The sequence below is a fragment of the Teleopsis dalmanni genome, chromosome 1 (genome assembly GCF_002237135.1).
Source record: "Teleopsis dalmanni isolate 2A chromosome 1, ASM223713v2, whole genome shotgun sequence".
NCBI lineage: Eukaryota > Metazoa > Arthropoda > Insecta > Diptera > Diopsidae > Teleopsis > Teleopsis dalmanni.
Genome location: NC_051846.1, coordinates 64,136,539 through 64,150,431, shown reverse-complemented (window position 1 = coordinate 64,150,431; position 13,893 = coordinate 64,136,539).

Below are 13,893 nucleotides of genomic sequence, written 5' to 3'. Positions count from 1 at the left end.
CAGTGACGACGCGTGCCCTATCTGGAAGGGTGTGCGGCCCTTCTTTAATGTTGTTTTTACATGTACCAATTATATTAAAATATATGAGATCTTTTATTAATAATAACTATATTATATAAGGCAATAATATAGTCGCAATATTATATTAACAATTCATTAACAAAAGAACATATTAAACAAATTAAATTAATAATTTATATATAAATTTAATATTATATCAATATGGAAGAAACAAAACTTTTCATATACTTGTAACATCAAACCAACTTTTTTCAAACAAAAGAGTTTTAACTCAGAACCATACATGTTTATCCAGTGATCAAACAAAATCAAACCCACTTGCAACGTACAATTGTGCGCACAAGTACTCCGCACAGTAAGAACAGAAATTCGTGGGTGCTACTATTAAAAGGGGAGAGACGAATTGTGATAGAAATGTATGCTGAGATGAGCTGCAAACTTCAGCCGCTCACGCAACCACTTTGGCAAATCATTATGTTGGATTCGTATGCATGCAGTTGATATTCGAATACAACAAAAATTTACTCTCATACAATTCCCACTATATAAATCTCTATCTCTGATATTACGAATGGGAGCACACGCACATTATTTTGTTCATATGCAACGTATGAATGTGCTGCCAACTTCTTTGCACACAAAGGGGAGAGACGAAATAAAATAGAAATGTTCTGTGATTTGAACTGCAAATATATGAGCACAACTAACAAGTATAGCAGCTAACAGAAGCAAATTGATTGAGTTTTCATAGACAATTATATTTAATTGTTTTTGCTAAAACTTTAAAAAAATATATATAGAAATGTAATAAATAATAATAATTCTTGATGTGAAGATACTTAATAAATTTATATTTCAATGTTATTTGACATTTTGGAAATTATGTTAGGGTGTTCACCGCACACCTCCGCACCTTAGAGCAATCGTCACTGATATCATTATATATATATATATATATATATATATACTAATATATATAATATATACTCATATGTATATACTATATAATAATAATAATATATTATAAATAATATATATAAATATAAATATGAGTAGTATATATTAATACTATATATTATACTATATATATGTATATATATATATATATATGTATGTATGTATATATATATTCTAACGAACCTTTTTGGCCGGGGTTTTGCTCGCCGGATTCCAGGTCCAGTCCTACAATAAATTTATTTGATAGGAGCAGTGGAAAGTTTGCTATGGTAGGACGTATGACATAAATAAAGGTTTTATTACTCGGATCTAGGTTCCTCTATTTCTGTTGCTATTAACGAAATGTTGATTTCGTTATCAATAATGTAACGACACACTTTCTGTCGCTGATGATGCTGAGGTATACTCAGCCGTCGTCCAGGGGTCGTTGCAATATAATTTCTTTTTCAAATCAAAGACAATTTAATATATGTGATTTACTGATTTATTTATAATTATAATTCAAAAAAAAAATAAAAGAAATGTTAAAATTGAACTACCTTTACATTTGTACAACACTACTAGTCAAGACGTATGAACTACCTTGACTTTTATTCAAAGCTAGAAATTTCTAATTCCTTGTTTTCGCAAAGACGTATAACTGCCTTCGAGAATTTTCCAACAAGTGATTTTTCTTCTAACACGTACGCTTATTTATACTAAATCGACCGAAGCTTTTCTTGTAGCGCATACATTGCTTTAGCTGTTATTTGTTTTGATTGCCGTTTTAGAATTCGCTCTGCTGATTTATTTGATATCACACATGTGTTAGTTTATCTCTTTGTCTCACTTGTTTCCTATTCTCACCTTCTCCTCAACTTTTGCTACCGGTTTTTAATTCGCTGTGAGAATTATGTTTTGACATTCGCGTACTTATTTTCAAACACGTTGTAAATTTTTTCCCTATTTTAAAAAAATAATTCGAGTGATTTTAAATTATATTTAATTTACTATATAAATTAATTTTATAAAAAATATTCATGGCAACTAATTTACGGGGTGATTTTATATAATAATAATTGTTGGTGCCGGCTTCGATTTGTGTGCGGCTTATTTCAATTTGTGCGCGGCTTATTTTACAAACAACAGTGGGATAAAATAAAACGTTGTGAGTTTATATTCAAGTGAATTTTATTCAATTTATAAAATAATTTTATTTCAGGAATTTAATTGGAATTCCTAATATGTGAGTGAAATTTTGTTAAGCTTTATTTTTTTCTATTACTTCAAAATTTTCTATTACTTCAATATAAATTTAAAAAAAAAAGAAAGTGTTATAAAATTTTCCTTCACAATAAGTAATAGAAATGTATATTTCTATTCTATGGGGCTGCTAGCGAAATGTTGCTTTGTAAACAAGTAAATAATAGGAATGTATATTTAAATTAAAATTTAAGAGCTATAAATTTTATGTTACAATATATATATGTAAATATATATATATATAGCATGCTTGTAAGCGAATTTAAATTTAAATTAACGGTAAGTCTAAATATTAAGGAGTGACCGCAGACTTTTTCTGCTTTACAAATTGTTGCTTTTGTGAATAATTGTATTTGATTTTTTTTCTAATAATTGTTAATTTTTTATGCTTGAACTTCATTGTTGTTTAATTGATTAAAGTACATCAGGAAACAAAAAAAAAGATATTAAAGAAATATTTTGTTGCAGACCGTATACTTTTTCTGCTATGTCCGCATAATAGTACATACATTTATTACAAAAAGGCAGAGCCATACAGCATTAATTGCTTTTGTAATATAGTAATTAAATCCAGCTAATTGCGATTACGAATTAAAACTTTTAATAACAATTACAACAATTATAAAAAAAACTCATTTACCCATTACGCTTTGCTGTAATTTAAAATTCAGATTCTCAATAATCAATTATTATTGACAATTAATACTTTAAACAAAACTTTAACTACTTTAACAATGGAGAAACAATAACAACAGCAACAAATACAAAATAATATTTCCAGTTTGAACTTCAAGATCGCTACTAACTCACATTTTGTTTCTATTTGTGGTCCCAAATTTTAATATTTGTTTCTGTAATTTTTTAGTGACCATTCCAACCCACGTGTGCACTCGAATAGTAAATGGCATTACAAAAACTAATATGTGGATGTAAAAATTGTGCGCTGCAAATACCAGTGCTTTCCTACGCTCAATGCACTGCTTATGTCTTCAGTATTTGCTTCTGTTGGAAAACTGGCGGTTCTACGATTCCCTGCACATTTAACACAATCTGGGCCCTGTTGCACCAACACTTTTCACTTTTCACTTTGCACTTTGCAAAACTTGTGAGTGACTTTTTTTTGCAAACTAAAAGTGAAAAGCGTTGCACCTAAGACTTAAGATGATTTACTTTGCACTTTGCAAATAAAGATTTCATTGCAGAGTCTTTGCATAAAATGCAAAGCAAAGCGTTCCACCAAAAAATTAGCTCACTTTCATTTTGTATTGGTTTTTGAAAGCATTTCGTTTCTGTTTCTATAACTTTTTTTTTGTTTGTTTGATATTTTGATGGTATGAGTACATGATTTATGCATAGTATGTACTTATGAGTTTAATATTTTATTTTAATAAATTTTATTATTATAATTTCTAATATTTGTATAATTTAGTACAAGCATATGTTATACATTAATACAAAACACAAAATTTTTGTATATGATTTCTTTTATTGACATTGAATCGTAGATAAAGACGTTGTGTATATCCATAGAGACCATTTTTATGCTTTTAATTTATTTTGCAATTTGAAAAGTTATAAAAAAAGATTTTATATGTAAAGAGTAAGGGTATGAGTTGTTTTAACAACAATTATATTGAAAAACAAAGTTAACAAATATAATAAGTTGATTTTATATAAAAAATTAGTTGAAAATCTGTCATTATTATTTAATTTTAAAATATTATAAGTTATTAAAGTATTGTTTACTTGTCGCTGTGTATTATCCTAATACAAAAGAAACCTACGCATAAAGGGCCTAAATTACGGATTTTATTTAGAACATTTCTCTCAATTTATACAAAATTACCTTAGAACTAACTTAACTAATTTTACTATCAACGTTAAAATAATATGTTGTCTGTTATCACTAATTTTAGTGGACTGTATTATTTTTAATTACATTTCAAACAAGGTTCAAAAACCGACGGAAGTCCAGGCACTTGTGATTTTTTCTTCTATTGTCTTTAGAAATATATTTTTATTATCATAATTAGATACGGATAATTAGATATTTAAAAATGAAACAATGTTAGCTATTATAGGATATTTTATACCCATGTTTTTTCTTAGCTCATAATTCCGAAAATTTGAACGACAACAGACTTATAATAATAATAAACTGTTCATTATAATAAATAAGTGATCATGCTTGAACAATAATTCACATAAAATATATATATTAAATGTATTATAAAGTTTTTTTAGAAACTGAACTCTTTAATTCACAATTTAAAAGTATTGTCCGGTAATATATCCCTTTAATTATTGCAACTATATTTATTTTAAAAACAGCAATAATATTTGCTTAAACTAATTTTCTATTTCTATGTTTTTAAAACTATTTTTATTTATTTATTAATGATTTCCTTCATTTCACGCATTTTGTCTTTTATTAATACACATAAGAAACTTTTCTTGTGTGTTGGAGTATGCATACATTTACATATATAAAGCAACTTCAATATATATACTTTGTTGCTAAATAGTCTAAAAAGACTATATAATTTTCTTTGTAATGCACAGCTACATGAATTATGCCTGGCCAGCACATTCCTGTTGCTTAAGCACACATGAAGCAGCAATGCTTTCATGTTATTTAAAACCACGCTATGTGCGATAAGATATTATGTATGCATGCTTTACCATTCCCTTAGATACATAATAAGTGCTAACGTAAGCTATTATTGTATGTTAAGTTTAGCTCTAAGCTTATGAAGCGGAGCATAAGTACACATTCAACTTTAGACAAGCATACCGAGTGGATGCTATAATTAATAAACGCTTTTTACCATAAAACAACAAATATTATTTTATTTTAAAAATGAGTTGCAGTTCACACCACATGGCGACCGTGACAAATTTAACTTATTAATTTAGTGAATTAATTAACAATTAATTTTGGTGCCCAAAATTTATGAAAAATTAAAACAATTTATAAAAAAAAAAAAAAAGTTTGTTAAAATAAATGTATAAATGTCAAATAAAGGACAAGTAAAAACGATAAAACGTTAAATGCAACAAGTGTGAAGTGTAGCAATAATAATAATTAATTTAATGGCTAATCAAGGACCTAAAAAATTAACATTAGAAGAATACCTAAGAAGACAACAAATAAAAAAAGATCAATTATTAACACAAATACCACCGTCAGAAATTAAAAAGCCGAAAAGAAGAGGCGGACAACAAGCAACATTAAGAAGGCAGTTAGCCCACCTGAGAAGTCTTTTAGAAAGAAACCCTCCACCATCGTGGGAAGCAGCTACAAAAATTCAAGCAGAGTACGATCGCCTAAAGTAAAGGCGCAACCTACAACAAGAAAAAAAGAAAAACCAGAAGAAGTCAACTGCAGCGGTTATTAATAAAAATAATAAACATTGTAATTACTATTGTAATAAAGAGTGCACTCCTTCGAAGTGAACCTTTAGTTAGAATACTAATGGCGGTAAACGCTGGTATAAAACCTATAGGTAGGGATTGATGTAAATAAATTATTAAATGAATATGTAAAATATTTTAATTCAAAGTTAAAATACAAACAAAACTATAAATTATGTTATATAAAATTTTATATTAAGTTATATTCATATAATAGTTATAAATATAATTATGGAGTACTATCTAGTAATGTATTTTATATTAGTATTCATATACAGTTTCATAATTTCTTTATATACATATCTGGTCTCTGCGACACCAGCAATTTGTGACTTTGTAACTAATTTTATAATATTTTGTCTTTTTTTTTGAATTTGTAAACTATAAAATTTATACAAGCATGGCAGGAACCAGCTCAAAGCCAGTGGTTAAAAATCCCAATGCAAATGTTGTAAATGACGTAATAATCGAGGAAAATTTAAATGAAGAAATTCTAAATGAATTAAAGTATTTATTATTAATATTAACAATACTAACTCTTTTAAATAGAACTCTTAAAGTATACAAGATGCACAAAAATACATTTAAGAAAAAATATTTAACAAGAGCTGCATCAGTAGATAATATTGTGTAATATTATAAATTACAAATATAATGTAATAATATGTCTATAATAAATTTTTTTTAATTCTAATTTGTTTTCTCGATTATTAAATTAAAAATAAAAAAAAAAATATATAAACACATATAAATATAGATGGAATGGACTAATGTCCTATTGAAATTGAATGAATATAAGCAAAATTTTGCAAAGTCTTACAGAGCAATTAATAGAAAATCAAATGTTTCAAATGAAACATTTGCAAAGCATTTTGAAATTTTAATTACAAACTTTAAATTAGCCAAAAAGACTGTAAGAGAAAATAATAAAAATTTAACAAGAAAGCAACAAATAGAAGCTTTCAAAATAATCAAAGGCTATAAAACTAAGTTGAGTAAAATAACAACTCTGAAGGGTTTAAAATTAGTCCATGAATTTAGTTCGGAAAGTGACGAGAACTCGACAGACGACAAAATGCCTCAAACCCCTGTAGATTTTTTAAATATAGCTTCTAAACTCCTCCCTGAATTTGACGGAAGACATGAAAACCTTCAAAGTTTTCTGTCAGCATTGGCATTAGTAGATACCATTTGTGAGGGCAATAATGCAATAGCTATAAATTTAGTTAAAACTAAATTAAAAGGTAATGCCATAAATCTACTAAAAGGAACAGAACAAAATATATAGCAGGTTATAGAGTCATTATCAAGCAATGTAAAAGGAGACTCAGTTGACATATTAACTGCAAAGTTAATGAATGTCAAACAGTCCCAAAAAACAGCCAACAATTACGTTAAAGAAGTAGAAGAGCTTACAAAAAGCATCGAATCAGCATATATAGCGGATGGTTTACCATCGACCTTAGCTGAGCAATATTCTACTAAAACGGCTGTTAAAGCTATTACAGCTAATGCTAATAATGACAAAGTTAAATTGATCATGCAAGCATGTCAATTTAACACAATGAATGATGTAATATCAAAATTCGTTGACTGCTGTACTGAAACCTATAGCCAGCCAAATGCCGTCTTATATTTCAATAGTAGCCGCAGAGGTTACAATAGTGGCTACGGAGGACGAGGATATTATAAAGATATAGAGGAAGAAACAACAATCAATTTATAAGTCAGAGACGTTATAATGGTTACCGCGGAAGAGGATTCAGTGGTAACAATAATCGTCGAAATGACAATGATAATAGAAATAACCGAGGGTCAAATAACAACAGAAATGTCAGAATGGCATCTGAAAGAAACCAATCGGAAAACTAAAAATAACCCCTAATAAATTTCACTACAATATAAACGTATCATTAGCTTCCTATATAACAACAGGAACTACATTAAATAATAATGACTCCACATTTTTAGTAGATACAGGAGCGGATATAAGTCTAATAAAAATAAATCAAATCTCTAGTGCAAATAACATTTCTTCTGTAACTGTAAACCTTTACGGTATAGGGCAAGAAAATATAACAACATTAGGAAAGATACACTGTGACCTTAAAGTTGATAACATACTTATCGCGCATGATTTCCATGTAGTAGACGATAAGTTTCCTATTCCATGTGATGGAATAATAGGTCTTGAGTTTATAAAAAAATACCATTGCGTGCTTTCTTATAAAAAACACCGAGACTATATAATACTAAGACCAGATGATTTTCCTGAAGATATTGCAATACCAATGAGGAGTACAATTGGCAAAAATTCTATTACTTTGCCTGCAAGATCAGAAGTAATAAGACCAATTACAATAAACTCAACTTATAAAGAAGTACTAATACCAAATCAAGTAATTCAAGAAGGAATTTTTATTGCTAACACAATAGCAACAACATCACAAGCATTTGTGAAAATAATAAATACCACAGAAGAAAATGTTGTTATACATAATATACAAATTAAAACCGAAAATTTAAATGATTATGAAAGAATAACATTAGATGAAACAAAAAATAATGATTTAAAACTAGAAAAACTGAACAAAAATTTTCCAGCATTTATAAAAAGTGATCTAAACGATCTGTGTAAAATATATATAGACGTATTTGCACTAGAAACTGAAAAAATTTCAGTAAACAATTTTTACAGACAAAAGCTCAAACTAAAAACAAATGAACCTACTTACATTAAAAATTATAGAATTCCTCACGCACATAAAGATGAAATTAGACGACAAGTAGATAAGTTAATTGAGAATGACATAGTCGAACCATCGACTTCAGAATATAATAGTCCTATATTATTAGTACCAAAAAAAAATCTTCCTAATCAAAAAGATAAAAGATGGAGACTTGTTGTAGATTATAGATCAGTATATAAGAAGCTAGTCGTAGATGAATTTCCATTGCCAAAAATAGATGATATTCTTGACCAATTAGGCAGAGCTAAATATTTTTCCTGCCTTGACTTAACGTCAGGTTTTCACCAAATTGAACTCAGTAAAGATTCTAGAGATATAACCTCATTCTCTATAGATAATGGCTCATACAGGTTAAAACGACTCCCATATGGTCTCAAAGTAGCACCAAATTCATTTCAGAGAATGATGACTCTAGCATTCTCAGGCCTATCTCCAGCACAAGCATTCTTGTACATGGATGATTTAATTGTTTTAGGCTGTTCCGTAAAACACATGTTCAAAAATCTTACAGATGTTTTCGAAATATGTCGTAAATATAATCTTAAATTGCATCCAGATAAATGTTCATTTTTCAGTCACGAAGTGACATATTTAGGACATAAATGCACAAATCAAGGCATACTTCCAGACGATAGTAAGTTTCATATTATTCAAAACTATCCAAAATTCAAAACCCAAAATGCAGATGAGATAAAACGATTTGTAGCTTTTTGCAATTACTATAGACGGTTCGTCCCTAATTTTGCTCAATATTCTAGAATATTAACAAGATTATGCAAAAAGAAAGCTGAATATTGGAGTACAGAGTGTGAAAATTCATTTCAATATTTAAAAAGTTCATTAATAAGTCCACAAGTATTACAATATCCAGATTTTGAAAAGGAATTTTGCATAACAACAGATGCAAGTAAATATGCCTGTGGTGCAGTACTTAGCCAGAAATATGGTGATAAACAATTCCCAATAGCGTATGCTTCTAGAGCTTTTACGAAAGGAGAAAGCAATAAATCTACAATAGAACAGGAATTGGCCGCAATTCATTGGGCAATTAATTATTATAGACCGTACATATATGGTCGAAAGTTTTTACCCGTCATCTAAGAAAAAAAGTCACAATCAAGAAAAAAAGTTGAAAATATGACCATAAACGAAAACAAAGAAATTCAATTCAATGAAAAAATTTATGAAGCTCTTGAAGAAAATATAAAAAGAAAAAGTGCCATAGTATATACTAAGGGTAATACTATCAATATAAAGCTAGGTAAAATAATAAAAGGGACAATTAATATGAACGACATTACTACTAACAGAAAAATTGATTTAGGTCAACTCTTTCTGAAGCTTGAAAAAATAGCTAGTAATAATGGAATAAAAAAGGCCCAAATGTCTCTAGGAGACGACATATTTAAGATTATCCGGATAAATACGTTCAAGAAAGAGGAACTAACATGTTAGACAATTTTAAAATAGAGCTCATACCTAGCAAAACTAGACTGTTAACAAAAAAGGATATTCTAGAAATCCTTAAAAAGTACCATGACGATCCCATTTCTGGAGGACACCCGGGAATCTCTAGAACATTATCAAAAATTTCAAAATATTTTTATTGGAAAAATATGACAAGAGACATAAAAAAGTATGTCAAGTCATGCATTAAATGCAAAATAAATAAATCAGGGCGCAAAACTAAAGAACCTATGGTAATTACACCAACACCAGTGAAAGCATTTGATACGGTCATTATAGACACGATCGGACCTCTACCTAAAACGGATGAACAAAATCAATATGCAATCACTATGGTATGTGATCTCACAAAATACCTTGTTGCCATACCAGTAAATAGCAAACATGCTCAAATAGTTGCAAAAGCAATATTTGAAAATTTCATACTTTTATATGGACCCATGAAAACAATAATCACTGACATGGGAACGGAATATAAAAATCAAATATTAACAGAAATCTGTAAATTGTTACAAATACAAAATAAAACATCAACACCTTATCATCACCAAACTTTAGAAACAATAGAAAGGAATCATAGAACATTTAACGAATACGTTAGAAACTATATAAAATCTGACAAAACTGACTGGGACAGATGGTTAAAATATTATACTTATTGTTATAATACAACACCATCTGTAGTACATGGTTACTGCCCCTTTGAGTTAATTTTTGGCAAAACACCTTCTGTGTATGAGTTTTTAAATCAGAAACAAATAGACCCTATTTATAATTATGAATCATATGATAAGGAGTTGAAATACAGACTTCAGGTAGCCCAAAAACGAGCAAATGCCCAAATACAAAAATATAAACAGACCCAGAAAATAAACTATGATAGAAAAGAAAATAGAATTAAGGTAGAGATAGGAAATTTAGTATTAATTTCAAATGCATCAGGACATAAGTTAGATAATAGATATATTGGACCTTATATAGTAACTAGTATTGATGATAGAAATAATTGCACAATAAAAAGTAAGAAAGATAATAGTTTAATATTAATACATAAGGATAGGTTAAGACTTATATAGAAATATAAAATAATATAAAGTATAATTTTTACAATTTTCTCTTTTATTTCATTAATTCATTATTAATTACAACATAATATTAACATAAGATTAAAATAAAAAAGACATTAAATAAATTTTCTTATATTGAATCAATAATAATATATCATTTATATGTGTTTGGAATGAATTTATAAATAAATCCATTCCTTTTAAAAAGGGAGGTGTAGTATGCACATACATTTACATATATAAAGCAACTTCAATATATATACTTTGTTGCTAAATAGTCTAAAAAGACTATATAATTTTCTTTGTAATACACAGCTACATGAATTATGCCTGGCCAGCACATTCCTGTTGCTTAAGCACACATGAAGCAGCAATGCTTTCATGTTATTTAAAACCACGCTATGTGCGATAAGATATTATGTATGCATGCTTTACCATTCCCTTAGATACATAATAAGTGCTAACGTAAGCTATTATTGTATGTTAAGTTTAGCTCTAAGCTTATGAAGCGGAGCATAAGTACACATTCAACTTTAGACAAGCATACCGAGTGGATGCTATAATTAATAAACGCTTTTTACCATAAAACAACAAATATTATTTTATTTTAAAAATGAGTTGCAGTTCACACCACATGGCGACCGTGACAAATTAAACTAATTAATTTAGTGAATTAATTAACAATTAATTTTAGTGCCCAAAATTTTATGAAAAATAAAAACAGTTTATAAAACAAAAGAAAAAAAAAGTTTGTTAAAATAAATGTATAAATGTCAAATAAAGGACAAGTAAAAACCATAAAACGTTAAATGCAACAAGTGTGAAGTGCAGCAATAATAATAATTAATTTAATGGCTAATCAAGGACCTAAAAAATTAACATTAGAAGAATACCTAAAAAGACAACAAATAAAAAAAGATCAATTATTAACACAAATACCACCGTCAGAAATTAAAAAGCCGAAAAGAAGAGGCGGACAACAAGCAACATTAAGGAGGCAGTTAGCCCACCTGAGAAGTCTTTTAGAAAGAAACCCTCCACCATCGTAGGAAGCAGCTACAAAAATTCAAGCAGAGTACGATCGCCTAAAGGAAAGGCGCAACCTACAACAAGAAAAAAAGAAAAACCAGAAGAAGTCAACTGCAGCGGTTATTAATAAAAATAATAAACATTGTAATTACTATTGTAATAAAGAGTGCACTCCTTCGAAGTGAACCTTTAGTTAGAATACTAATGGCGGTAAACGCTGGTATAAAACCTATAGGTAGGGATTGATGTAAATAAATTATTAAATGAATATGTAAAATATTTTAATTCAAAGTTAAAATACAAACAAAACTATAAATTATGTTATATAAAATTTTATATTAAGTTATATTCATATAATAGTTATAAATATAATTATGGAGTACTATCTAGTAATGTATTTTATATTAGTATTCATATACAGTTTCATAATTTCTTTATATACATATCTGGTCTCTGCGACACCAGCAATTTGTGACTTTGTAACTAATTTTATAATATTTTGTCTTTTTTTTTGAATTTGTAAACTATAAAATTTATACAAGCATGGCAGGAACCAGCTCAAAGCCAGTGGTTAAAAATCCCAATGCAAATGTTGTAAATGACGTAATAATCGAGGAAAATTTAAATGAAGAAATTCTAAATGAATTAAAGTATTTATTATTAATATTAACAATACTAACTCTTTTAAATAGAACTCTTAAAGTATACAAGATGCACAAAAATACATTTAAGAAAAAATATTTAACAAGAGCTGCATCAGTAGATAATATTGTGTAATATTATAAATTACAAATATAATGTAATAATATGTCTATAATAAATTTTTTTTAATTCTAATTTGTTTTCTCGATTATTAAATTAAAAATAAAAAAAAAAATATATAAACACATATAAATATAGATGGAATGGACTAATGTCCTATTGAAATTGAATGAATATAAGCAAAATTTTGCAAAGTCTTACAGAGCAATTAATAGAAAATCAAATGTTTCAAATGAAACATTTGCAAAGCATTTTGAAATTTTAATTACAAACTTTAAATTAGCCAAAAAGACTGTAAGAGAAAATAATAAAAATTTAACAAGAAAGCAACAAATAGAAGCTTTCAAAATAATCAAAGGCTATAAAACTAAGTTGAGTAAAATAACAACTCTGAAGGGTTTAAAATTAGTCCATGAATTTAGTTCGGAAAGTGACGAGAACTCGACAGACGACAAAATGCCTCAAACCCCTGTAGATTTTTTAAATATAGCTTCTAAACTCCTCCCTGAATTTGACGGAAGACATGAAAACCTTCAAAGTTTTCTGTCAGCATTGGCATTAGTAGATACCATTTGTGAGGGCAATAATGCAATAGCTATAAATTTAGTTAAAACTAAATTAAAAGGTAATGCCATAATTCTACTAAAAGGAACAGAACAAAATATATAGCAAGTTATAGAGTCATTATCAAGCAATGTAAAAGGAGACTCAGTTGACATATTAACTGCAAAGTTAATGAATGTCAAACAGTCCCAAAAAACAGCCAACAATTACGTTAAAGAAGTAGAAGAGCTTACAAAAAGCATCGAATCAGCATATATAGCGGATGGTTTACCATCGACCTTAGCTGAGCAATATTCTACTAAAACGGCTGTTAAAGCTATTACAGCTAATGCTAATAATGACAAAGTTAAATTGATCATGCAAGCATGTCAATTTAACACAATGAATGATGTAATATCAAAATTCGTTGACTGCTGTACTGAAACCTATAGCCAGCCAAATGCCGTCTTATATTTCAATAGTAGCCGCAGAGGTTACAATAGTGGCTACGGAGGACGAGGATATTATAAAGATATAGAGGAAGAAACAACAATCAATTTATAAGTCAGAGACGTTATAATGGTTACCGCGGAAGAGGATTCAGTGGTAACAATAATCGTCGAAATGACAATGATAATAGA